Here is a 27571-nt window from a genome sequence, read left to right as displayed (position 1 = left end):
CAGTTCAGCAGGGTGTGAAATTAATGCGATGGGCGAAGGCCAGCATTTAAAAACACAAAATAGAATAGGATAGAGTAGAATGGCATGAAATGGAGCTGAAAACAGGAATGTCTCCTTTCAGTTATACGTACACGTATATTGAGGTTTAAAAAATGTTGGAAAGCCACCAACCTAATAGGAGGAGAAATACAGATTGATGCTACCAAAGAAGAAGCTCAGTTTTAATAAAACTGGATCCATGGTGAAGGACTGGACATTGAGGCAAGTCTGGAAGCCTGGAGCCCATGAGGGACGGTGGAGGGTCTGGATGAGACGACCCAGTGAGGAGGTGGGTTTGTGCAGCTCTCTGGAGAAACTATAGACTTGGTTGGTGTGGACTGGAGGGCTAGCCAGGAACTAAGGGAAGACACTGGAAGGAGATTGTGGCTCTGGAAGGATGACCTTCCACCAATCAGAGCTCTCCGCCAGTAGGTCGGCAGGCATGGCAAGGAAGTAAGATGCCTGCATCCCCAGGAGCATCCAAGTTCCAGCTTCTCTCCTTAAAACATCCAATTCTCTCCTTAATTAATCCACTGCTCAACTAGATTCTGCTCCTTGGCACCTGCTCTTGCTAGGGTCCCTAGTAACACAATTGTTAAATCCACCAGTCATTTTTCAGGCCTTCCTTGCTTCATCCGCTTCTCTTTGCAGCCTTCGCCATGGCAGGAAACAGCCCCCTGGAAACAATCTTATCTTTCTGAGTCTTCCTCCTCAGTCTCCTTCCACTTCTCTTGCCGTTGTTAAATACTGGCATTTCCAAAATCCCAACCTCCGCCCTCTCCTTGTTCTGTACCCCTTCCAGGAGGTACCCCTTGCCGTGGCCTCAGCGACCACAGGCATGCTGCTCCAACCCTACACTCTCCCCTCAATCCAGATCTGAATATCCAACTGTCCACTGTGACTCCCTCATGTGTCCCAAACCACCCCAAACCAGCACCTTCCCATGCCCCCAACTTGCCCTTCCTCTATATTCTGGTCATGCACTGAGAGGAGCCAGAACACAGGCCAGAAGCCTGGGGCTCAGCCTAAGCTTCTTTCCCATCCTCTCCTGCCAAACCCAGGTGCCGCGCTCAAGTGTGACTGTCCATTGTGTGTCCCCTCCCCTCTGTCAGGCCAGCTTCATTAACTCAGACCCTCATTTTCTCTTGCCCAGTCTCTACCAACAGCCTCCTGATGGACGCCGTGGTTTGGGTTTTACTCTCCTGCCCTTGGTACGTGCTAAATTGTCAACCAGATCACATCTCTCCCAGTAATAGAATTCTTCAGTGGCTTTCTATTGCCTATAGAATAAAACATGATCTTCTTTTTATGATACACAAAGCTTTTTATGATCTGCCCTCTGATTATCAGTTCAGTCCAAACGTGAGGGGTGACCTTTAGAAACATTTTCTGTAACACCAGGGAGTTCAGTGTTACAACTGGTGTTACTACTGCTGCAGTTGTCATTTAGTGGACGCTTACTCCACACTATATGCTTTACATGTATTTGCCCATTTAGCCCTCCTAACAACCATGTAAATTAAGCATTGCCTTCCCTATTTTTAGAGGGGGAAAAATGAGACCAGGTGTTCACTAATAAGTATGGTGAGAAGAAAGAAGGAGCCCCCAAGGCTTTTAAGAATGCCTCTCTGGCCGTACCATTCTGCACACTTCTAGAAGCACAGAGTTAGCTCTAAGAGGATCGAGAGACGCGCTGCCCAATAGAACACTGTGGAACTCCAAGTCAGAAGGCAGGGCTTTGAATCTTGCTCCTCCTCCTATCAGCTATTTGACATTAGACAAATTTTGTGTTTCTTGACCCCTCGTTCCTTCACCTCAAAAATGGGGGTACTAATAAAAATCTCACTGAGCTAGTGTTGACATACGCGAAAACCAAACAAACAGAAAATCCCAAAACCTCACCTAACACAACGCCTAACACACAGTGAACTCTCAATATTTGGTTATCATTATCCTGTTGCAAACACAACACTTAGTAATATGATTTAAACAATCAGCTGATAGTAGTTGGGTACAAAGTCTTTGTGTTGTGCCATAGATTTCTGAGCTTGGCTTCTGATCTTCTCCTGCTTGAAGCTGTTGTAATTTTGTAATTACTCATCAAACTTTTACCCACTAGTTTGAGCATCCACCGATGATTCCTGCCTGAATTAATTATTATTATGATAGAAAACTTCTAATTCTATCATTCCTTCTATATTTATTAGTTTGGATTCTACTATAAAGAAGAGCTTTCTCTTCTCTATTTCTCCATACCAGTTTACTTATAGATATTTATTTATACTACAAACAATATAAATATATATAATATAAATATGTAAATATTTATATAAATAACTTTGAATGTATGTTATATTTACATATAATACAAACTTGTTTATATTAATGGATTCTTATTTTATTCAGAGGGTTATAATCCATTACAATCTTTATTTGTTTTGATTCAAATTGTCCCAGATTTGGCCAGTAGAGACTCATTCAAGTTGATTCCCTGTTCTTTAGACATAGTCCCATCATTCTTTGAGCACATCTTTATTTTCTGTTACTACAAAATGTTTCAGTCTCACCCTGTACTAACTGAGTTCTCGTCCTGAAATCAGTCCCCAAAGTACATACTTCTCCAAAGTACGGATTCCTTTCAGAGGAGAATGGAATTTGAAGCCAAATTTTGGGCACTAAGTGTGCTCATTGCTACTGGGTGTCTTTGCTTTTAGGCTTTATCAAGGCCAGAGCCAAGAAATATATGCAGGTATATATACATATCTCATCTCAGGCCAGCTGGCTGGCTGGCCATCCATGTTAAAAAAACCAAGTTGATCCTCAGACCTCCAACTATAGTCCAATTTTACATTATCAACTGTAGCCTCCCTCTCATTCTGTATTTTTGAGCTCCCTTCTCCAACAAACTTTGTTTCCATTATCTACAATATATTTATTTGCTCACTCTAAAAATATACAGAAAGTGGTTTCAGAATGTTAGCTACAACACTGTGAAAAACAAAAAAGAATTTAAGATTTCTTGACACTTCTTTTCAGCCAACAAAGCACGTCCTCAAAATACTATTTTCAAAAGTTACTTAGATTAGTTCTTACACACTCCTATTCATTTTTGTTTGTATTTCACTCTAAGGTTTTTTCCTCCATTCCCAATTGATTCTTTGTTTCCAAAGTCAGAATTATATAAAAGGTATCTTCAGAGAAGCCTTGCTTCCCCCATTTCTTTTACTGTATCCATCCCTCTCCTTTCCATCTTATTCCCACTCAACCCTTACAGTTTCTAACTCATCCTTCCTGTTTATTTTTGCACCGGTGAGCAGATACATGGATATTTTTTATTGCCCCTTCTTTATTACACAAAAGGTAGCATATTAACAATTGTCTTTTGCACACTTTTTTTTCACTTAACAATATATCCCATGAATCATCCCATATCTGGTCATAGAGATTTTCCTCATTTAGAACCAAATTTGATCCCAACACTTCACTTGCCTGAAAACCTTTGGTGGCTTCTCTTGGACCCTTTTGGGTAGGCTTTTCAGCCAGCTCCAGAAAAACCTTTACCTGTGGTACAGCTCACCTCCTCATCTTCACTCGAATTCTCTCCTGCCCCACATGCTCCATGTTCCTTCCAGCAAAATCATCCTGTGTCCTCCTAGCACCTAGCAAAGTACCCGGCACATGGCAGCATCTCATAAACATTAGCTAATGGACTGACAAACACACCATGCCTTTAATCTACCTGGAATGACCCTCTTTCCTTCCCATAACAAACTACTACCCATACCCGGTTCTAGATTAAAAGTTCCCTTCTCTTCTATAGCTTTTTCTGACTCTTTGAGCAAACTCCGCTGTTCTTCCAGCTGTGTTCCCTTAGAACATACAGGTCCTCTAACTTCTCTGTTGTGGTGGCTGGTGGGCCCGTGCAGGAGACAGACACTCAAACAGATAATTAACACACATGATGGGAAGTGTAGTGGTACGGACATGTACAAGGAACCGGGGGGCCATCTGGTAGTAGGCATGCCAGGTGGGGGTGGAAGAGACTCCTGAAGGAGCTGAGGAGGAGTAACGAGACAAAGGTGTATTTTGCAACAATTCCACAAATACTCATGATCACTGTTGTTCCACGGTAGCTCAGCGCTTGGCTTCGTGGTGGAAGAAGCTGTACCATTTACCTCCACCAGGATAAGTCAGGGGCCTGGCACGTGGCCTGACTCCCCAGACGGTCACTGCCGACCACCACGTTCGCTCAGGACGGCCCCTCTGGCTTTCCGCCTTTGGCAGAGATGGCAGCTCCCTCACATGAGGTTTGCTCCAGCTGACATCACTCAGCATTTCCCTTTCAGCAGCCCACTCAACACGCCCCTCTCAGAGGCTCTTTACAGTATGCACAGTCTTCTTATTACCACCCTGAATATCCTTCCTGAGAGGAAAAGAAAAGGTACTAGGGTTTTCTAAATAATGCTCAGATTGGGTGTTGTCAGCCTTGGATGGGAGAAGAGTGTGTTTTATGTCCCTATGGCTATGTCACTCTGAGCGCTTGCTTCGGCTCCCCGGGCCTCAGTTACCTTGTCTGTAAAATGAGGGGGTGGGGAGAACACACCTTCTAGCTCTGCAATTTCATATCCCGGATCAAATTCTATTTGTTCTGTACAGATGTCAGCATGGAAATCACAAGTCAGAAGGAAGACAGCACATTCAATGGATGTTGACTTGCACCCCAGGTCTCTCTATTCATCAGAATGAATCAGCCATAGCCAATTACCCAGAACAAACACCTCTTCATCTCCTCCCTGCTCTCATAAAAGCATTAATTCATGAATATGGCATCAGATTGGGGGAGCTTATTTATGTGCACACGATGAGCTATAACAAAACCATAATGAGTACTTTTTTCTAAGGGAAGAATGACTAAAAGCTAGAAAGATAAGAACTCCTCTCTCTTCCCAGACTTGTGACAAGTCACATTTTGGTAACTGTCCTATGTCTGGGCTTGTGCGCCTGCGGATCCTTCTTAAACTCTGTGACTCCTACGCTGCCTCTGGAGTTCAGTTCTAGTGTCACCTGCTCTAAGAAGCTCCCTTTAACTGCCTGGGCTTGGCATGTCTTCTCTGCCCTTCAGTAGCTCCTCGGGCTTTTCTCCATTATGGCACTTGTCACACTGCAGTAGACTTGCCAACCCTTCCCTGTGAGACTCTGAACTCCATCGGGGCATAAACAGTGTCTGCCTGTCAGCTTTGTGGCTCTAGCTACTATAAGATTTCTTGGGGCTCATTTCTTGACCAGTAGAAAAGATGTTCTCAACCTTTTTTGACTGAGACCATTTGCACAAAGCAAAAGATCCTACCATACCTGTTTGCATTCCCAATGGGAAAATAATTTTAATATTGAAATTCTAATTTTAACATTGAAATTGCAATTTCAATATTAAACTCTAAATTCAATATTAAAATTCTAATTTCAATATTAAAATTCTAAATTCAATATTAAAATTATAATTTTAATACTAAATAATGCATGCAATTTTAATCTTAAAATAATGACCTGTAAATTTGTAACTATAATCTATAAACTTACAATAGTCACTTTATTCAGCCTAGCCAATTTAGGAGTTTTTTTTTTTTTAACATTTATTTATTTTTGAGAGAGAGAAGGTGGTGGAGAGAGAGAGAGAGAGAGAGAGAGAGAGAGAGAGAGAGAGAGAGAGAGAGAGAAAGAGGGCGAGCAGAGGAGGGGCAGAAAGAGAAGGAGGCACAGAATCCGAAGCAGGCTCCGGGCTCTGAGCTGTCAGCACAGAGCCTGACAAAGGGTTCGAAATCACGAACCGTGAGATCATGACCTGAGTTGAAGTAAGATGCTTGATGGACTGAGTCACCCATGTTAGGAGCTTTTAAAGTTGTTTGAATTCATTAATGAATTGCCACTTTCACAGTATAGTTTATCACATGGGGGTCCCTCCAAAACTCATGCCCATTTTGGTCCCTTCTCCTTGAGTCTGGGCTGTGCCTACGATTTGCTTTAACCGAAGGAATGCAGAAGTGACATTGTGCCAGAGTCAGGTCCAAGCCTGAAGAAGGCCCAACAGCTTCCACTTTTGTGTGCTTGGGAGCATTGAACACTGTGCTTGGGAACACAGTGGAAGGCTTCACATTACCTGGAGGAGAAGTGAGCCACCTAGCTGATGGTAAAAACTAAAGCCCCCCCTGGGCAATCCCATTGAAGCCATTCCAGCCAGCATGCAGTCACTTATGCTGTCCTTGCTGTGCTGCCGGACATGGAAGACAAGAAGCTGTTTTGGATTTTGCTGCCTTAATAGACATGATGTGGAGCATAGATAAGCTGTCCCTGATGAGCTCTGTCTGAATTCCTGATGCACAGAATCATTCAGAACAGTAAAATGATTGTTGAGCCATTAGATTTGGAAGCAGTTAGTTATGTGGTCACAGATAACCAGGGCAACTACAGAAGCACTTTTGGGTGCAGAGTACATATGTACCTGTTTAGCAAGAGAATACACATGATTCAAGCTTGAACTGCAACCTGTTCATGTCTTAAAATCTAGTAATTGGGAAATTATAGGCCTAAAATATTTTTGAGGCAAGTGTATGTCACTACATGCTGTGAGGTTAACCAAATATCCTCCAAAAGCTAATATGATAATGATGAAGTTAAATGAACCCTAATTTCTAATTAAAAGGCAAGAATAGCAGTAGCTGAACACCACAACCAACTCAACGCAAGTCTGACACTGCAGGAAAGCAATGTCACTTTCCTGTAGGTCACAGGGTTCTAACCATCAAGCTGAGTGAGGAGGCAGTAAGTCGCTGAGTATTTAGAAGCACCCAGACTCCACAGATAACCAAATTAGAGCTCCCTGGGGAACATAGTAACGGGCTAATTTGAGTTTATGAACAGCAAATATGAGTAATCCCTAATAACTCATTTAATAAATTACCAGTGTATATTCCTTGTACAAACATAAAAATAGAAGTCTTGGGATTGTGTGCTATCTGTAACAACTTAGAGAGGACTTGCATTTAAGGACTTTGCATCTCATCTGCACCCTCAGACTACACATAAGAATCCCTGCTCTGGGGGCAGTGTGAAAATGTCAAGCTGGACAAAGCTGTCCAGGTGGTGGGGGGCGGGGGGGGGGGGGTGCCGTGCAGGCTCCTGGGAGAAGCTGAGACCTGATACTCAAGGGGGGCTGCCTTTAGCACAGGCAGGCAGTGTCAGGCTGGGAGGCGTTTACAGCCCAGGGGTATCATAGCTTGTGTGTGGGACACTCGTTCATTTAATTGTCCACCCATTCCACACTTCACTCCAACAGTATGCCATAGCAGCAACCTCCATTTATAGACTACCACACATCTGGTGCTTTGCATGCTTCATGCACAATAGCCACCAAACCCCGTGAGGGACCTATTTTTTTATGCCCATTTTACAGCCCTAACAACAGTCCCAGAGTGATTCTCCCAAGTTCATCCATCAATAAGTGCCAGAACTATTATTTGTACCCAAGTCTGTTTGGTCCCGAAGCCCATGGTCTTTCCTTTCATTATGAGACAATAAAACAAGTAAGTGCCGGGCCCTGTGTTAGGTGCTGATACCATCAATAAGCCAACCATGGAGGACATAAACCCTCATCCTCAAATTGGAAGGTAAACTGGAAGCCAGAGGAAAAACCTTGGCCTGCTGCTGGGAAGCCAATAAATAGTATTTGAGGAAAATAACTACATTATATTAAACATGAACACAGAATAGAACAGAATGTAAACTATGCAGGAAGCTTGAAGTAAAACATGAGACTTCAAAAAAACTTGCTCTGGCACTTGGGTCATCTCTGTTCTTTCCACGTAGGAGAATGTAGTCTTGGCTTTGCTGCTGGGGGAGCTACAGTGGAAATGCTGAAGAAATGGCCTCACAAATAGCAACACCAAGACCTGATGTAGCTCCAGAGCTAAGGGATGTGAGGGGTGCTGGGGTGACGCAGGGAAAGGATCATGAGGGGAAATTACTACTTAGGGAAAATGACTCCTATCCAGTCTCAGGGGGCCTTCTTCCCAAAGCATTAAACACAAGTATGGCATTGAAATTAGACCAGAATTTAAATCCTGGCTCTACCACTTGCAATTATGTGACATTAAACAAGTTGTTCTTCATTTCTTTTTTTTTTTTAATTTTTTTTTATTATTATTTTTTTTAACCTTTATTTTTGAGACAGAGAGAGACAGAACATGAATGGGGGAGGGTCAGAGAGAGGGAGATACAGAATCTGAAACAGGCTCCAGGCTCCGAGCTGTCAGCACAGAGCCCGACGCGGGGCTCGAACTCACGGACCGCGAGATCATGACCTGAGCCGAAGTCGGACGCTTAACCGACTGAGCCACCCAGGCGCCCCATTTCTAAATGAAAATAATAGGGGCGCCTGGGTGGCTCAATTGGTTAAGCATCCAACTTCAGCTCAGGTCACAATTTCATGGCTTGTGAGTTTGAGTACCACGTTGGGCTCTGTGCCGACAGCTCAGAGCCAGGAGTCTGCTTTGGATTCTGTCTCCCTCTCTCTCTGCCCCTCCCCCACTCACACTCTGCCTCTCTCTCTCTCTCTCCCTCTCTCTCTCTCTCAAAAATAAATAAACATTTACAAAAAAGAAAATAATAATAATAGTAACATATGTTTCACAGGGGGTTGGTATGAGAATTATTTGTATTAACGTTTATGAGAGTCATAGCAAGTAAAATTTCCTGATAGTGGTTCTTCAGGCATGATCCTCACACAAGCAGTTACTGGCACTGCTGGGAACATGTAAGAAAAGAAAATTATTCGCACATACCATAGACCTACAGAAATTTAGGGTGGCCCCGTAATCTGTGTTTTACAGAGCCCTGGAGATTCCAACGTATGCCAGTGTTTTGTAACCACTGCTTTACTTTAATGTAATAGGACTGAGAGGAGAAGCTTGGGATACCAGGAGCTATTCCTTCTTAAGAGAGCCCTAAAGTAAAACAGTCAGATCTCTCGGTTCTACTTTCCTGAGATAGGAAAACATCATAGGGAAGCCAGAGCCCCATGATTGCCAGATGCCTGTTATCCTGCCTTAGTTACTAAAATTCTCATGTTATGATTTATATTCCCTGCAGAATTTTCCCTTCTTTGCAATCTGGATCTATGTTTCATATTCCTCCATTTTGTGCCAAATGTATCATCTGGAGAGGGCACAGAACAGATAACAGGTGTTCCCTACCATAAAGTGAAGGGCAAAACCCAACAAACAGAAAATCCTGAGAGGGTGAGAATATGACAACTCTATTTCATGGTGCAGTTCACTGCTGTGTCAGAAAGGAAACTGTCAAGAGCTGGGACACCACAAGGCATGAGTATGCAGCTTGGCAGGTCTAGAAAAAGACAGCCTGTAAAAACACACTATGGTGTGCTGCATGCTTATGTTGGTGTGTGTTAACAATAACCACGGACAAAACCACACCAAAGAGACAACATTTGTATTTGGAACAGTGTGTGAAACCACATTTAGCTTGGAAAGGCTGAGCAGACCAGGAGGAACTTGTGGTGAGCTGGGCCATGAGCATCCTCTATTTCATTCTCCTCTCCCTCCTCTGCTACTTACTGCCTCCCATTCTCTAATTCTCCTTTCTGTTTCTTTCCTCCCACTTCTTGCTCCCCAAGAAGCAAGAAACAACAGCTAAACAACAGCTGAACAACAGCTACTATTTATTGAGAATCTAATGCCTGTTCTACATGAACATAATCATCAAAATAATCTTTCAGAGGAAGAATTAGTATTGCCACCATATGTAGGATCAGACTCCTTGCAGGCAGCTGAGCCATCATTCAACCAAGTCGGCCTGAATGCAAAGCACATACTTCTGGTTTTCAGATGTAGGAAGATAATTAAAACCATTTCTAGATTGTAAACTGCCTGAGGATCAATTTTCTGGCTCATCTGAGGAGGCCAGGATTTTGTTTGTGGAAGGATCTTCCTCCACCAACTTCATAGAATAACAATAAACGCATGGATAATCATGCAATAATAATTAAGCACCATGGACAACGGCACCCGGGGGTGCTTACACCTCATTCTGACTCCAGACTACATGTCCCTGCGTGGCCCTCTTCATCCCAGAGGTATCTAGGCCCCAGTTTAAGAAACACCTCATATATAATAGCTAACCTTTACAACATGCCAGACTGTTGCAACTAATTTATGTGAATTATCTGGTTGACTACTCATAACAACCCTATGAGGAAGATACAAATATCCTGCCTATTTTAAAGATGAGGAAACTGAAGCACAGAGTTTTAAGTAGCTTATCCTAGGTCATGTGGTTATTAACTGATGGGTGCACGACTCAAATCCAGGTAATTTGATGCTGGAGGTTGTTTTTCACCAGTATGCCACGTGACACAAGGTAACAGGGGCACTAAAATCACACAGCAGTACTTGATGTCAGACAGTCATCAAGAAAATACAAATACATCTATAACAAATATATTTTAAAATATAAATAGTCTTATTTGAATAAAGCACAGAATCTAAAACATTTCATAGGGGACTCATGAATTCCAGTTTCAGAAATACCACAGTTTGATGGAGTTTTGGAAACTAGGAAGAAAGACACATTAATTTCCCAAGAAAATCAGAGAAGGTGGAGTGGTATGGCCTGGAGCCCTGGGGTCTACTGCTGGTTCTGACATTTAGTAGCCAGGTGACTTTGGTCAACTGACTTCTACTCTCTAGACCTCAAGTTCCTCATCTAGCAATTGCAGATAGTGGAGTCGTAATACTTAGGGTTCCTTCCAAGAGTAACTCCATTTTCCTTCCAGAAATGTTAGACACCAACTCTTTGCCATGACAGCATCTGTTGCCATCATTTTAGGCTGGGAGATGTCACTTGTTTTTATATTCATTTAAATTATACTTCATTGGATAGACACAATAGTAAGATACTACTGCCACAGTATCAAAACCAGGCAATATCCTTGTTGGTGAGAAAGCAAGAAAATGGAAACTCTCCAGCAGGGTTGGTATGGAAGTAAATTAGCCAATATAGCCCTATGTATCAATAGCCTCAAAATGTCCATTTCCCTGTAATTTTATTTGTGGCCGAACTGTTCATAATAACAGAAATTCCAAACAATTTAAATGTCTCACAGTATGGGACTGCTAAATACATTTTGGTACATGCATCTAATTAAATACTCTGAAATCACTGAAATGCAGTAAGGAATTTTAAAAAATCAAATCCATGGAGAAATGTCTCATACAGATTAAATATCAATAGCCAAAATTTAGTTAAACTATTAAAACTATAACTATTTGTAATAGGTGCTGAGCTGTGCCAACCAGATCTTCTTTCGGAAAGAAGGATTTATTGCCCCAGCTATTTGAGAGTGCTGCTGGCACACAGCTCTTAGCTGTCAAACCTTTTTAGGAATTGCCTTAGCTGGAAAGAGTTGCCTTGCCTGAGGTCATGCCCCCTCTCTGGACAACCCACATCCAATTCCTGAATGATATGAAGGGGAGGGGTATGAAGGCCCAGTCTTCTCAGCCAAAGGAAAACAACCCAGCAGGGCCTTCCCAGTCCAATTTCTTCCTTTGCCAAATCCTGCTCTGTCCCTTCCCCTCCTCAAGTGGTGATCCCAAGAGCACTCCCTTTGAAACTAATAGCCCTCCTGCACTGCAAGCTGCATCTCAGAATCTGTTCCCCAGGAAATTGGATCCACAACAACATGGAAATTAAGGGGAAAAAGCCCACATATTAAGTAACTTCTTGCTTAAAAAGAAAATGAAAACATGGAAGTATTACATGTCAATTTAGGAAATATGCCATTTGGTTATAACAATGCTTAAAGGACATGTGTGGCCTTAAATGGATTTCTTATAAAACCAGAAAGATGGAAAAAGGTGAACTAAACCTCAGCCCAAGAAGCCAGAAAAGGAAGAAAAGAAATCTAAATAAAGCTGAGGAGGGCAGTACTAAAGGCTGAAAGTAATGGGCTTGTACCCAAAACAAGACAACTGGACAGTTCGGAAATAAGATCAAGAGCTCTTTTGGGGCCCCTGGGCGGCTCAGTCGGTTAAGCACCTGACTTCGGCTCAGGTCATGATCTCGCAGTTCATGAGTCCGAGCCCTGCATTGGGCTCTGTGCTGACAGCTCAGAGCCTGGAGCCTGTTTTGGATTCTGTGTCTCCCTCTCTCTCTGCCCCTCCCCTGCTCATGCTCTGTCTCTCTCAAAAATAAAATAAACATAAAAAATGCTTTTTAAAAAAGCTCTTTTATTGTTTTGAAAAAAACCCAATAAAATAAATCATTCTTTAGGGGGAGAGTAAGAGAGAGGTAGAGAGAGAAAGACTGAGGTAGAGGATGGGGAAGGAAAGGGGAAGGAAGGAAGGGCGGAGAAGAAGGAGAAAAACTGGCAATATTAGGAATGCAAAAGGGTGGGGGGGCGGCGCCTGGGTGGCTCAGTCGGTTGAGCAGCTGGCTTTGGCTCAGGTCATGATCTCGCAGTCTGTGAGTTCGAGCCCTGTGTAGGGCTCTGTGCTGACAGCTCAGAGCCTGGAGCCTGCTTTGGATTCTGTGTCCCCCTCTCTCTCTGCCCCTCCCCCACTCATGCTCTGTCTCTGTCTTAGAAATAAACAGGAATGCAAAAGGGGGCATAACTGTAAGTTAAAGAGATTTTATTAAATTATGAAAAAATAAGACAGCAACTTTATAGCACTACATGTGAAAAACAAGATGAGAAAATTCTGAGAAAACATAAATTATCAAAAGTGACTCAAAAAGTAGAAAAACCTGCGGCATCTGGGTGGCTCTAGTCAGTTAAGCCTCTGACTTTGGCTCAGGTCATGATCTCACAGCTCATGAGTTCAAGCCCTGTGTCGGGCCCTGTGCTGACAGCTCAGAGCCTGGAGCCTGCTTCAGATTCTGTGTCTCCCTCACTCTCTGCCCTCCCCCCACCTCAAAAATAAATAAACATTTAAAAATTGTTTTAAAAAAAGAGGTACAAAATCCCGACTAGTCAATAACAGATGAAACTGAATCAATATTCAAAAGTCTACTTGCCCCACTCTCCTGGTCTAGACAATATTACAGGCAAGTTCTAAGAATCATCAACGAACAGATAATTAATTATCTTACATAAGTTGTTCCAGATGTTAAGTTACAGTTTATTTTATGAGGCCAGTATAACCCAGTTAACAAAAATGGAATAAGGAGAGCACAAATAAAAAATAAATTATAGACCAACCTCCTTACTAAATTAAGCAACTCCCACCATAAACCCCCCAGATTTGGTATACTATTAAAAGGACAATACATGGAGTTTATTTCAGGAAAGCAACGAGATAGATCCAAATTATAAAGCCTATATAATTCACTATATTAACACAATGAAAGAGAAATTCATATGAACATCTTAATAAATTCAGAAAAAATATTTGATAAAATTCAATACCTAATTATGATGGAAAGGCAAATACACACACACACACACACACACACACACACACACACACACAGGAGGCACCTGGGTTGCTCACTCAGTTAAGCGTCTGACTCTTAATTTCAGCTCAGGTTATGATCTCAGGGTCTTGAGACTGAGCCCTGTTTGAGATTCTCTCTCTCTCTCTCTCTCTCAACCCCTCCCTCTGCCCCTGCCTCTAAAAAAAAAAAAAACAAAAAAAAAAAAAACAAAGAAAAGAAGAGGAAAGGAAAGGAAAGAAAAAAAGACATCTCTAAGTGCATGAGAAGGTAATTTACTTCACAATAGCTACTACCAAAACCCCACAGCAAACATCATACTTAAACGGCAAAGTATTAGAAACACTGCCATTAAAATCAAGGACAAGATAAGGATGCACGTTATGATATCTACTATTCAACAAACTACTAGAGGTCCTAGGCAATGCAATTAAATAAGAAATAAGAGGTGTACATATTAGAACAGAAAAGAGGAAGCTGTCATAATTTTTAAATAATAGGATAGTATAAAAACCAAGAGAATGAAACAAACTATTAAGGAATTTCAACAAAGTAATTGTATATAAAATCAATATTTAAAAAATGAATTGCTTTCCTTCACACGAGCAATAGCCATTTAGAAAATATAGCATAATAGAAAAAGATCTCTTTCAAAATTTTAATGAAAAGTGGAATGTTCTCAGAAATTAACAAGAAATGTGCAAGACCTTTATGAAAAAAATCTATAAAAATTTACTGAAGGACATAAAGGAAAATCTGAATAAATGGAGAAATCTATTATTCGCAGAAAGGAAGGTTCAAGTTCGATCTGGTACTTACTATGTATGTGACCTTGGAAAAATTTTTAAATCTTAATCTATCTGAGCCCTAGAGTCCTCATGTGTAAAATGAGAATAATGGAATCTCCCTTATAGTTATTGTGACTATCAGAAGTAACAATAGAAGTAAAAAAAATTAAAAAATCTCAGAATCTTCTGCAACATTTTTAATAGTCAAATATATGTATGCAATCTCAAAAAAGACATATGAAAGGATGCACACAAAATATCATAATTAATACCTACAAGGCACATATAAAAATTAGAAGTTGAGTTTCCAGTATCTGTAATGTTGTAATTATTTTTAAAAGGGGGATATATTATTTGTATAATTTTTAAAATATAAAGGAGATTCCTCTTTTCCCCACTATTTTGGTCGGCTTCTTTCTCTTTTCTCTGGCATAACCCAAATCAATCTTCTCAAAGTTTTCTTACATTGGTTAGAGATTGGAGAACATTGACTTGAAGGTAGATGTACTTGAAGGTATTCATTCATACTACATATGGACATGTATTGTGTGTGGGCTTATAGTATGAACAACGTGCATTGTATGTCTTTTTATACTTTATGAGTACTGTATGTGTATATGTGAATTTCAGTGTTTGTGAACTATGCATAGATGTATATACCACAAATACCCCTGAAATTTTCCTACACCAGAACTGTTATTCTGTACATCACAGTGTATTGTTTTTCAACTTGAAGTCCTGTTCTATCTTCTATTTATCTTTCCTACAAAGTTTGGTTAAAATAATGATGTTCAAAAGGCAATTATACTTGTACATTCACTCATCTCTTAGTATGTGTAAAATACTCTGCTAGGAGCTGTGGGGGCTTCAGAGATGAATAAGGAGTGATCTCAGTCTTCAGTGAACTGACGGTCCAAGGGGGATGCCACAAAGCTGCCATAAAAGGTATAGTACCAGGCTGTATGAGCTAAGGGCTGTGGAGTTCAGAGACAGAAGAGCTCAGGGTACAATGATGCTCATGTGGTTGATTAGGAAGAATGAATGGAGGAAAAGACTCTCATTTACTAAACACACCTGTCATGCTTAGATTGGGGACAGGAATGGCTGAAATCAAAACGTCAAGACTCCTTTTTGTTTGCTCGTTTGCTTATTTTTGAGAGAGAGAGAGAGAGAGAGAGAGAGAGAGAGAGAGAGAGAGGTAGAGGGGAACAGAGGATCTGAAGCAGGCTCTTCACTGACAGCCCAGAGCCCAATGTGGGGCTCATAATCACAAACCGCAAGATCATGACCTGTGCTGAAGCTAGATGCTTAGCCAACTGAGCCACCCAGGCACCGCAAAATGTCAAGACTCCTAAACTAGGTCTAATTTAAGAGTTTCTTCATGCTATGAGATTATTTCTTACATTTTCAATTTCAATAAAAATTACAGTTAATGGATGCCTTAGCTCAAACTAATTAGGAGTGTACCATTTCATTTCCCCCATATCTTCCAAACTCACGAGTTGTCTTCATTTGTGTGTGTGTACGGGTTGGCAGTGGGTGAGATGTCAAGGGGCAAGGCCTGTGGGCTGTAAAGGGCTTCTCCTCCTGTTTTTTCACAATACAGGTTTCTGATGAGGAAAACAACGTGCCAACAGTATCCTACACCTGGAAATCTACATCCGTCAGAAAACAGAAAAGACTATCACCCTGGAGTCCAACAAACCCAAGTCCATACCTCACCCATGACATTTCCTGGATCTGTGGTCTTGAGCACATTAGTTACTCCTCCTTAATCTCTCTGAGCCCAAGTTTTCCTAGCTGGAAAATGGAAATAGTGGTATCACCTTATAGAGTAGGATTAGACATCATGAATAGAGACTTCCTAGCACACTGCCTGGCACATAATCCTCGATGGATGCCAACTGCCTTCCCTTCTTTATCAAATGCAGGCAATTGTGCCAACATTCCCTGATATCTTAAAACAAGTGCCCTCATATAGTGGAGAAAGGGGTTTAAGATGAGAGAAGGTATGAATTTAGGGATGGAAGGGAAAGATGATGCTTTCAGAGCTAGCTGTTTTAAAAGATGAAACATTATGGGGCGCCTGGGTGGCTCAGTTGGTTAAGTGTCCAACTCTTGATTCTGGCTCAGGTCATGATCTCACAGTTTGTGAGACTGAGCCCCACATCAGGCTCTGCACTGTTAATGCAGTTAGTGAGTGTTGCTTGGGATTCTCTCTCCCTCTCTCTCTGCCTCTCCCCGACTTGTGTATGTTCACTTGCTCTCTCTCTCTCGCTCTCTCTCTCAAAATAAATAAACTTAACAAAAAGATAAAATATTATAAATTTTACCTTCACCGCTAAAAGCAATTAGTCAATAAAGCAGAAGACTATGACATAGGCATTTTGTGGCAACTTTTGCTTGCAATGATTAGGAGTGACTGGATACATGAGCTGGATTGGGACACTGGGGGGGTTTGGAGAGAGCACAGAATTAGTCTTTTGGCTGAATGTATTTAATAAATCATCGGCTGGCCTCCCTGGGTGAATCACTCAACTAGACAAAAATACCCGACAGAAATCAGCCCCCACTAAAGAAGAAGAAGAAAGAAAAAAATCATTTGATTTGATTGACATTGTTTTGAACAGAGCGTGAAATAACACACTGAGCTTAGTTTGGTCAGAAAGACATCCTGTTGCTGATGAAATCACATGCATTTATTCAGTCCTCCAACCATTTCCTAGGTGTGACTTTTAAATATATAAATAGATCTACTCTCAAACTTATCTTCCTCCTACCTCCACCTCCAAAATGAAATAACACAGACTTTCTTCACTTTTTCAATGGAAATGTCATTCTCCACATTCAGTGGGCTTGATAATGGGTATTATTTACCTTCGACCTCCTTCCTCCTCCCAAAATTTCAATACCAAATCAGAAACCAACTTAGCAATTCTTTTATATTATTTCTCAGCTCTGTTCCTTTCTTGTGATGGTACCCCCAATTTCTGACTAATTGGCTCCATCTTTGATCTTTATAATTGCCTCCCTCCATTTCAGCCCTCTCTGCACTTGAGTCCTTTACCCTACAAAACCCACCAGTTTCAATTATTTACTTTCTCAAGAACCAATACTTGCCTCTTACTGACTACCAGTTTGTGTTCAACTGCTTTTTCCAAGCATTCAAAGTCCTTTCTCATCTAATCTGAACTGATCTCCCACTAGTTTTAGGCAGACAGTGAAAAACCTGGGAATAGAGATGATGATGTCATCCACTCTTTCTGCTAACAGTCGGGATTCTGGGACAAAAAGGAAGCAAACAGTGTCAATACTGGCTATCACTTTCTGGGCTACGATTCACCATATGCTCAATCTTCTACCTCCTCAGTGCGGGGGGCATGGATCTCCCTACAGGCTGACAGAGAAGGGGATTGAAGAGCCAGGATAATACCATGAATATGTCCAAAGTGTGGAACTACTGGTAAAACAAAAACAAGCAGGAGAGGGGACATGCTTGGTGACAAATACACCAAGTGTTGTACTTGGTGTACTTGTATACCTGTGCTGTATACAACACAGGCACATGTGGTTACAAAGAGTACTAGAAGCTGTATTTATGCACTGACATGTATCCATGGTCACATGGCTTTGGATCCAAAATTGGTTTATAATGGGGATTCATGTCTCTGAAGACAGAGCACCTAGGATATCTCATGACTGAGCAGAAAAGATGAGGAACATATGTTATATCATTGTGAGGATTTTCGACAGGCCACTTGGCCACAAGAAGGAAATGGAGGGTGCATTCCTAGCCATCACTGTTCTGGCACAAGGGAAGCTGGAGCACAGAAAGGGAACCTGTACTAGCTGAATGTCTGTGGAAAGGCTCATTTGGCTAAAAGCAGAGAATCAGACTGGTGTTTTTTTATTTCCCTTGTTGACATGGAGTAAAGAAATTTAATTGAATAATGTCCTCTGGACCTCATTCTGACCAACAGATTTTCCTCGCGTTTTCAACAGAAACGTCATTCGCCACATTCAGGGGGCTTGATAATTGGTATTATTTACCTTTGACCTCCTTTCTCCTCCCAAAATTTCAATACCAAATCAGAAATGAACTTGCTAGGTGAAGTAGGCATAAGAGACATCTTGAGAGAAAGAAATACTCCTCACTCAGAGGTCATGATTGTCAAAGAGAAATCTGGTTGTAAAAAAATTAAAAAAAAAAAAAAAAAGCCAAGAATGCTAAATTTACACAAGAGGAAAAAGGAATGATTCTTAAATAAATAAAAGTGCCTGTAAGACTAATGCATGGGTTCATATCTGAAAAGGACATTTAGAAATAAAGAAAATGCATACAATCATGGAATATATAGGGGGTAGGAGTCAACATGGGGGAGAAACAGGGGGACCCAAAGTTCCCTCATCCCTCAAACACAGCAGTATTGAGGCCAGAAGACTTGGAATTCTAGGAATCTGGGCTACAGAGTGACAGAAACATCTCTAGGAGCCCACGGGGACAACTTGGGGGGCCATAGGTGCATGACTACAAACTGGGAGAGATAAAACGGGAAGCCTAGGCATGGCAGGGAGGGATCCCCTTCTGTGGAGAGACAAAAGGAAGAGAAAGAGAGGCTGTGGAAGGGTAGGATTATATTTGGACAAGAGAAAAACCATGGACTGGGGAATGGAAAAAACAGAGAAAGAACAATTTCTACCTCATTCTAGGCTTACAAGGCTTTCCCAGGACTAGGGCCAGCCACCCTGTTTGCGTGCCTGGGGAGGAGGGGAGCCAGCCCAGGGCTCAGCAGCAAGCTCAGAGGTGCAGTCAGAGAGAGCAGTCCCCTTCTTTGAGTGTGGTGGGAAGAAGGCATATAGCCGCTCCAAGGACAAAGGACCCTGCAGGTGCCCGCCAGCCAGAGGCCCTTTGTCAGCTGGCTGGGTGAAGTGGCACTACTCCAGAACTGGGGTGCTCAGAGTGGGATCCTTTAAGACATCCGGGTTTGAATCCATCAGAGCGCCTGGGAGGTGCGGGAGACTGTGGACCAGGTAAAACTGGCCCACTCGTGCCTGCGCAGCACTGTGAGGTTGGTCTGAAGACAGTGGTATGGGACACCCGATCCGGGTAGGAGAGACTGGGGTGTTGCCAGTTTTCTTCCCATCACCAACAAGATGGGGCTTCAGGGGACAGGACAATGGTCCACAGTGGAGGCAGAACCTGTCTACACCAAACCACACCCCTCCATGCCTGGTAACTGCTATCTACCAGAATGAGACTGACACTGCCTGAACCAGACAGTCCCTCCTCCAGACCAGTGCAGCCACTGGTTCCTAGGCACCATCAAATATCAGTAAAGCAGTTTTGCATTTTTCTGATTTGGTTCTTGGTCCATTCTTATTTGGGGTGTGTGTGTGTGTGTGTGTATTCCTTCCCTTTTTTCCTCTCATTTCTTCCCTTCTCTATTCTGGTTGTTTGGTTTGTTTAAGCAGACATTTTTTAATCTATTCTTTTTACCCCTTTTCTGTATCTCTTTCTTCTTTATTTTCCTCTCTCCCTCTCTCTGGATTAAGCAGTATAGTTTCTCTGATTCTCTGCCTGGTCAATTTTTTTTCTTCTTTTCTTTTTTTCCACTCCTGTCATTTTTCTCTTTGTATGGGATAAGGCTTCTTCCACCACCCCCTCCTTCTTATATTTTTTCCAGGGTTACTTCAATGAGCAAACCAAAGCACATCTGGTGGAAGGTCCAAACCACCATTAAGACTAGGGAGATAAAGCAACCAGAGTCACAACAGAGAACACACAACACATTCCAAAACACCTCCTGAAGGGCCAGGCCCTGGACAGTGTATGACCCCTTTTTCATATAGTAGTGCTCACAGATGCAGGACACATAACAAGCTATTAAAACACATAAAGGACAGAAAACTAGCCAAAATAACAAAAGGGAAGAATTCTCCTCAAAAGAAATTCCAGGAAGAAACGACAGCTAGAGAGTTGACCAAAACAGATATAAACAATATATCTGATCAAGAATTTAGAATAATGGTCATAAGATTAATAACTGGGATTGAAAAAAGCATAGAAAACATAGAATCTATTGCTGCAGAGATCAAGGAACTAAGAAATAGTCACAACAAATAAAGAATGTTGTAAATGAGGTGTAAAATAAACTAGATGCAGTGACAGCAAAGATGGAGGAAGCGGGGGGGAATAAGTGAAATAGAAGATAAAATTATGGAAAATGAAGTTAAGAAAAAGATAAGAAAATACTAGACCACAAGAAGAGAAGTATAGAACTAAGTGATTCAATAAAATGTAATATCTGTATCATAGGAGTTTCAGAAGAAGAAGAAGAGAGAGAAAGAGGTAGAAGGTTTACTTGAACAAATTATAGCTGAGAACTTCCCTAATCTGAGGAAGGAAGCAGACATTCAAATCTGGGAGGCACAGAGAACTCCCTTCAGATTCAACAAAAATAGGTCTTCTCCTGGCATATCATGGTGAAACTGGCAAAAGACAAAGATAAAGAGAAAATTCTGAAAGCAGCTAGGGACAAATGGGCCTTAACCTAACAAGGGCAGACACATAAGGGTAGTAGCAGAACTGTCCACTGAAACTTGGCAGGTCAGAAAGGAGTGGCAGGAAATCTCCAATGTGTTGAATAGGAAAAATACGCAGCCAAGAATCCTTTAGCCAGCAAGGCCGTCATTCAGAATAGAAGGAGAGATAAAAGCTTTCCCAGACAAACAAAAACTGAAGCAGTTAATGACCACTAAACCAGCCATGCAAGGGAGACTCTGTGAGTGAAATGCTGCAAAGACTACAAAGGTCCAGAGACATCACCACAAACATGAAACCTACAGATAACACAATGACACTAAATCCTTATCTTTCAATAATAACTCTGAATATAAATGGACTAAATGCCCCAACCAAAAGACATAGGGTATTAGAATGGATTAAAAAACAAGATCCATCTATACGCTGTCTACAAGAGACTCACTTTAGACCTGACGACAACTTCAGATTGAAAGCGAGGGGATAGAGAACCATTTATCATGTTACTGGAAGTCAAAAGAAAGTTGGAGTAGCCATTTTTATATCAGACAAACTAGATTTTAAAATAAATACTGTAACAAGAGATGAAGAAGGGTATTATATCATAATTAAGGGGTCTATCCACCAAGAAGAGCTAACAATTGTAAATGTTGAGGACCCCAATGTGGAAGGAAGCATCCAAATGTATAAATCAATTAATCACAAACATTAGCAATCTTATTAATAAGAATATGGTAACTGCAGGGGACTCCATTTACAGCAATGTACAGATCACCTAGGCAGAAAATCAATAAAGAAACAATGGCCTTGAATGATACACTGGACCAGATGGACTTGACAGATATATTCAAAACTTTTCATCCAAAAGCAGCAGAATACACATCCTTCTTGAGTGACACGGAACATTGTCCAACACAGATCACAAGCTGGGTCACAAAACAGCCCTCAATAAATATAAAAGAATTGAGATCATGCCGTGCATATTTTCAGATCACAATGCGATGAAACTTTAAATCAACCACAAGAAAAAATTTGGAAAGCCTCCAAATGCATGGAGGTTAAAGAACATCCTACTAAAGAATGAATGGGCCACCAGGCAATTAAAGAAGAAATTAATAAATATATGGAAGCAAATGAAAATGAAAACATGACAATCCAAACCCTTTGGAATGCAGCAAAGGCAATCCTAAGAGGAAAATATATTGCAATCCAGGCCTATCTTAAAAAACAAGAAAAACCCCAAAACTTAACAGCACACCTAAAGGAACTAGATGAAGAACAGCAAAGAAACCCCAAGTCCAGCAGAAGAAGAGAAATAATAAAGATAAGAGCAGAAATAAACAATATAGAATCTATAAAAACCCCCACAGTAGAACAGATCAATGAAACCAAGAGCTGATTTTTTGAAAAAATAAACAAAATTGATAAACTCCTAGCCAGACTTCTCAAAAAGAAAAGAGAGAGGACGCAAACAGATAAAATCACAAATGAAAATGGACTTATCACAACCATTCCCCAGAAATACAATAATCAGAGAATACTATGAAAAATTAAATGACAACAAACTGGACAAATTCTTAGACACCCACACACTACCAAAACTCAAATGAGAAGAAATAGAAAATTTGAACAGACCCATAACTAGTGAAGAAATTGAATCCGTTATCAAAAATCTCCCAACAAATGAGTTCTGGGCCAGATGGCTTCCCAGGGGAATTCTACCAGACATTTAAAGTAGAGTTCATACCACCCCTTCTCAAGTTATTCCAAAAAATAGAAACAGAAGGAAAGCTTCCGGACTCATTCTATGAAGCCAATATTACCTTGATTCGCAAACCAGATAGAGACCCCATAAAAAAAGGCCAATATCCCTGATGAACATGGATGCAAAAATTCTCAACAAGATACTAGCAAATCGAATTCAACAGTATATTAAAAGAATTACTCACCATGATCAAATGGGATTCATTCCTGAGGTGCAGGGCTGGTTCAACATTTGCAAATCAATCAATGTGATACATCACATTAATAGAAGAAAGGATAAGAACCATATGATCCTGTCAATAGATGCAGAAAAAAGCATTTGACAAAATACAACATCTTTCTTAATAAAAACCCTCAAGAAAGTTGGGATAGAAGGAACATACCTTAACATTATAAAAGCCATATATGAAAACCCCATAGCTAATACCATTTTCAATGAGGAAAAACAGAGTTTTTCGCCCTGAGATCAGGAACATGACAGGGATGTCTACTATCACCACTGTTGTTTAACATAGTGTTGGAACTCCTAATCTTGGCAATCAGACAAAAAAATGAAATAAAAGGCATCCAAATTGGCAAAGAAGAAATCAACCTTCCACTTTTTGCAGATGACATAATACTTTACATGGAAAACCCGAAAGACTCCATCAAAAAGCTGCTAGAACTGATAGATGAATTCAGCAAAGTCACAGGATACAAAATCAATGTACACAAATCAGTTGCATTTCTATACATCAAAAATGAAGCAACAGAAAGAGAAATCATGAAATTGATCCCGTTTACAATTGCACCGAGAACCATAAACTACCTAGGAATAAACCTAACCAAAGATGTAAAATATCTGTATACCGAAAACTGTAGAAAACTTATGAAAGGAATTGAAGAAGACACAAAGAAATGGAAAAACATTCCATGCTCATGGATTGGAAGAACAAACATTGTTAAAATGCCAATGCTACCCAAAGCAATCTACACATTCAACACAATCCCAATCAAAATCGCACTGGCATTTTTCTGAGACCTAGAACAAACAAGCCTAAAATTTGTATGGAATCACAAAAGACCCCGAATAGGCAATGTAATGTTGAAAAAGAAAACCAAAGTGGGAGGCATCACAATCCCAGCCTTTAGCCTCTACGACAAAGCTGTAATCATCAAGGCGGTATGGTATTGGCACAAAAACAGACACATAAGCCAATGGAATGAGTACAGAACTCACAACTGGACTCACAAATGTATAGCCAACTAATCTTTGACAAAGCAGGAAAGAGTATCCAATGGAAAAAAGACAATCTCTTTAGCAAATGGTGCTGGGAGAACTGGACAGCAACATGAAGAAGAATGAAACTGGACCACTTTCTTACACCATACACAAAAGTAAACTCAAAATGGATAAAATACCTAAATATGAGACAGTAAACCAAACCCTACAGGAGAAAACAGGCAACAACCTCTTTGACCTCAGCCACAGCAACTTCTTACTTGACATGTCTCCAAAGGCAAGGGAAATAAAAGCAAAAATGAACTATTGGAACCTTGTCAAGATAAAAAGCAAAGGAAACAATCAACAAAAATAAAAACAACCAATGGAATGGGAGAAGATATTTGCAAATGACATACTGGATAAAGGGTTAGTATCCAAAATCTATAAAGAACTTACCAAACTCAACACCCAAAAAACAAATAATCCAGTGAAGAAATGGGCAGAAGACATGCATAGACACTTTTCAAAAGAAGACACCCAGATGGTCAACAGACACATGAGAAGATGCTCAACATCACTCATCATCAGGGAAATACAAATCAAAACCACAATGAGATACCACCTCACACCTTTCAGAATGGCTAAAATTGACAACTCAGGAAACAAGAGATGTTGGTGAGGATGTGGAGAAACAGCAACCCTCTTGCACCATTGGTGGGAATGCAAACTGGTGCAGCCACTCTGGAGAACAGTGTGGAGGTTCCTCAAAAAATTAAAAATAGAATTACCCTATGATCCAGCAATAGCACTATTAGAAATTTATCCAAAGGATACAGGAGTACTGATTTATAGGGGCACATGTACCCTAATGTTTATAGCAGTGCTTTCAATGATAGCCAAATTATGGAAAGAGCCCAAATGTCCATCAACTAACGAACGGATAAAGAAGATGTGGTTTATATATACAATGGAATACTACTTGGCAATGAGACAGAATGAAATCTTGCCATTTGCAACAACGTGGATGGAGCTGGAAGGTATTATGCTAAGTGAAGTAAGTCAGAGAAAGACAGATGTCATATGTTTTCACTCAAATGTGGAACTTGAGAAACTTAACAGTGTCGCAGACTATGAGTCTGGAGTTCTCTCTTGTCCAGCAAGAGAGCGGACACAGAATTGAATATGAGAGAGCTAATGTCCAGGAGGAAACAAGAGCCCCAAACAGGGGTTTCGTCTCCTTATTTATTGAGCTCACAAGATATTACCCACATGGTGAATGTGAAGAAAACAAGACCTTACATATGTGAACGTGGAGACAACAATCAGAGAGTAATCATTAACTTGTGTAAAAAGCAAAAGGTCGGGGAGACAAGTGGAGTTTGTGATCAAAGTACAATAGTATATTGGCATCAGATGGAAAGTACTTGTGATCCCATTACAGTATCTCGCTAGCTAACCTCGGGTGTTTTTGCCCCATGGTGGCGGCTTTCCACCCTAAGCTTTTTTCGAACTCATTTATGTAAGTAGAACCTATTTCCCCACAAACAGAAGACCATGGGGGAAGGGAAGGGGAAAAAATAGTTTCAAACAGAGTGGAAGGCAAACCATAAGACTCTTAAATATAGAGAACAAACTGATGGTTCGTGGGGGGGCGGGGAGGGTGGGGAAGAGGGGAAAATGGGTGATGGGCATTGAGGAAGGCACTTGTTGGTATGAGCACTGGGTGTTGTATGTAAGCGATGAATCATGGGAAACTACTCCTGAAGCCAAGAGCACACTGTATACACTGTATGTTAGTTAACTTGACAATAAATTAAATTAAAAATAATAAACAATAAAATATATTAAAAATCATGCAACATATAGGAAGATGGTACAAATTTATACAAATTACATCATGAAAAAATAGCTCAGAATGATCTGAAATTACTAATACAAACAGCAACAACAAAAACCACCATATTGGCAAAAAAAAAAAAAAAATTTGGACGAAGTTTGGGAAGTGGACTGAGTGGACTGGTTAATTTCTGAACGATAAGAGCAAAGAACAGTTTGGTCTATTGCTTAGGAACAAGGATGACCAGAAGAACTTTCAGTGATTACTGAACCACTCTTATTGATCTCTGAAGAATTTTGGAGAACAACAACAGCAATAATAAGCAATAATAATAATAAACAGCAATAATAAGAAGGTCTAAAAACAAGCTTATTTAATCTTATTTTCATTAGCAAAAAAGTGGAAGAATACAGATTCTACAAACTACAAATAGTGTGACCATAATATTAATCTTAGCCAAGAATCCAAATCATATTTTAAAATGATTTTAAAATAAAAATCACAAATAATTCCACTACCAACTACAACCAAAATTAACATTTTGCTGTAAATTCTTTCTAGAATTTCCCCGTGAATAGATGCATGCCCTTCTTTTGTTTTTAGGTTTTGACCTTTTTATCTCTTTTTTACTCCTTTCACTTAACAGAATATGGTGACTATTATTTGGTGTTACTAAACATTCTCTTACATATAATATCGTTTTCCATGGCTACATAGTACATTCTACACATACATATTTCATTATATAAATGAACCATAATTTATGAATTGTCCCCCATTTTATTTTCTATTACTCATTTCTAATATTTAGATACTATGACCGTTATTATTTCTGCTTTGAGGAATTTCCTGAGGTTTTATCTGTAACCTAATATACAACTGACTTTTGTAAATGTTCTTTGAACCCTGAAAAAAATTTTCATTCTCTGTATTTTGGATATTATGCAGCATATATTCAATGTCTTTTTTTCCTTAATTTTTTTAATGTGTATTTTTGAGAGACAGAGAAAGACAGAGCATAAGCAGGGGAGGGTCAGAGAGAGGGAGACACAGAATCTGAAGCAGGCTCCAGGCTCTGAGCTGTCAGCACAGAGCCCAACGCCAGGCTCGAACTGAAGGACTGCAAGATCATAACCTAAGCCAAAGTCAGACGCTTAACCGACTGAGCCACCCAGGCACCCCTCAATCTCTTTTTTTTTTTACATGTTTATTTATTATTATTATTATTTTTTTTTTGAGAGAGACAGAACACAAGCAGGGGAAGGGTAGAGAGAAAGGGAGACACAGAATCTGAAGCAGGCTCCAGACTCTAAGCTGTTAGCACAGAGCCCAACGTGGGTCTTGAACCTACAAACTGCAAGATTATGACCTGAGCCGAAGTCGGACGCTTAACCCACTGAGCCACCCAGGCACCCTGTAACTATTCAATCTTCATTCAGTATTCATTATATTACACAATTCCTGTATTCATATTATTTCTTGTTTGGTTGGTTGGTATATGAAAGCCTGAGCGTGGCATTTTAAAATCTTTCACCACTAGTATAGTTTGGGTGCAATATCAGTTAATGCAATCAACATTTATTAATGCATATATTTCCATGACAGTATATCTGCACTGCGAATTGGACTCTTTGTTTAGATAAAACAACCCTCATTGCCTTATTTAATGATCCTTGTCTTAGCTGCATTTTGTCTTCTATCAATGTCATGGTTTCTGCTTTCATGTTTGTTGCATCTGCCTGCTACCCTGTCTCAGCATTTTATTTTTAATCTTTGCACATCATTGTATTTCGGGGATGAACATGGTAAATAACATATGGTTGAATTTTATTTTCTGATACAAGATGAAGACCTTTATTAAAAATGGGTTATTTAGGGGCACCTGGGTGGCTCAGTCA

At 40.5% G+C, this 27571-nt stretch overlaps 1 protein-coding gene across 10 annotated transcripts in view; it reads right to left on the bottom strand.

Annotated features, from left to right (window-relative positions):
* The window catches only part of DGKG (diacylglycerol kinase gamma), a 214136-nt gene that overhangs the window by 171159 nt on the left and 15406 nt on the right, over positions 1-27571 (bottom strand). The window contains exon 2 of one of the 10 annotated variants that reach the window (XR_008422496.1): positions 22818-22925. The exons of the other annotated variants lie outside the window; for them this stretch is intronic. The gene's annotated coding sequence lies outside the window, so the exon portion shown is untranslated. The remainder of the gene's footprint in view (positions 1-22817; positions 22926-27571) is intronic. 10 annotated transcript variants of the gene reach the window in all.

The sequence above is a fragment of the Panthera pardus genome, unplaced genomic scaffold (assembly GCF_024362965.1).
Source record: "Panthera pardus isolate Hobbes unplaced genomic scaffold, ASM2436296v1 HiC_scaffold_16, whole genome shotgun sequence".
NCBI lineage: Eukaryota > Metazoa > Chordata > Mammalia > Carnivora > Felidae > Panthera > Panthera pardus.
The sequence above is the reverse complement of the archived record's forward strand: the minus strand, read 5'-3'. Positions and strand labels throughout refer to the sequence as shown.